Here is a 1,299-nt window from a genome sequence, read left to right on the forward strand (position 1 = left end):
CTGTAACCTTCGTATTTTATGCTTTTTAAGTTAAGGCTTCACTAGAGGCCATTTTCAGGTTGCTGTTGCTCTGGACTCAGCAGGTAAAGGAGCTGTTAAAGGTGGTGAGGTCAAACCAGCCAGGATTAATGAGCCCAGCGCTGAGTTTTACCAGAGTCATAAATATTATTGAATGCAGCTTTAGTGTACATTAGGATGGCCAAAGGAAACCTGGTGTTTACATTACCACCTTGCACAGCCCCAGTGTTCCCATTTATCTCTTTGTACAAAAAAGAAACAGAGGATGACGGAGCAGTTTATCTGCAAAGCCGTGTAGATTTTCAGCAATCTCTCTGAGTGCAATGCTTGAGATAATTTCCTCCCGTGTGAGTAATTGCTTCAAAAAAAGCTCTTTTCCTCCCTGTACTGAGGTGACTTTATATCATAATGATGGGTAGATATGGAAAGGTGGATAATCAGCATAAAGAAACAGGCTGACGTGCAGACAAATTTCATAATAGCTTTTATTATGGTCAAAGAGGTTTTTATAGAAGTGTCATAAATGGAAGTGCTTTTTTTCATTTAGAGAAATGGAAAAAAATATATATATACATCAAAATCATTTGAGAGTTAATTGTGAGATGTAAAACCACATTAAGTTGTTTGTCCATCTAGGTGGCAGAAGTGTGCCACCTAGTGTCCAAATGTAAGACTAGGCTTTTTGGTATTGAGCTGTTTTTCGTTTTTTTACCTGATGTGTCCTGCCATTTTACACGTGAAGGGCAAAAAGCACATGAACTCCTTTACTTCACCTTTTCAACTACACAATAGATATTCTCTGTAAACCATATATTCCCACAACAGGGAGAGCATGTTCTTCATTTATCCTTCACCACACGCTTTCACCATCTGCCACAGATGTTTGTGAAAGGCTACACTGTAATGGTTGAGACATCTATGAACAGCAAATAATCACGTCTGACAAAAAAAAGGTTAAAAGGTTAAAACTGTGTCTTCATGAGTGTTGAGTAATTTTTGCATCTTAAGCTTCCCTGATTCTCTCGATAATGACAGGATGTAAACACAAGATGAAGAATGGATTCAACGTTTTTGAAATAATCCATGTAACAAAAAAGTGCTTCATAAACACAAAACAATTGATTTCCTATATTTTCTTCTTTTTTTTTTGCAGAGCACCACATTATCCTCCGTAGCTGCACTGTAAACTAAATTATTAAAAGGTATTGCCTGACAATGGAATTGAAAAAACACAAGTCCTCCAGCTGATGATGTACAGGTATGTGAGGTGAAGGCAGCAGC

The sequence above is a fragment of the Scomber japonicus genome, chromosome 4 (genome assembly GCF_027409825.1).
Source record: "Scomber japonicus isolate fScoJap1 chromosome 4, fScoJap1.pri, whole genome shotgun sequence".
In the NCBI taxonomy this organism is placed as follows: Eukaryota; Metazoa; Chordata; class Actinopteri; order Scombriformes; family Scombridae; genus Scomber; species Scomber japonicus.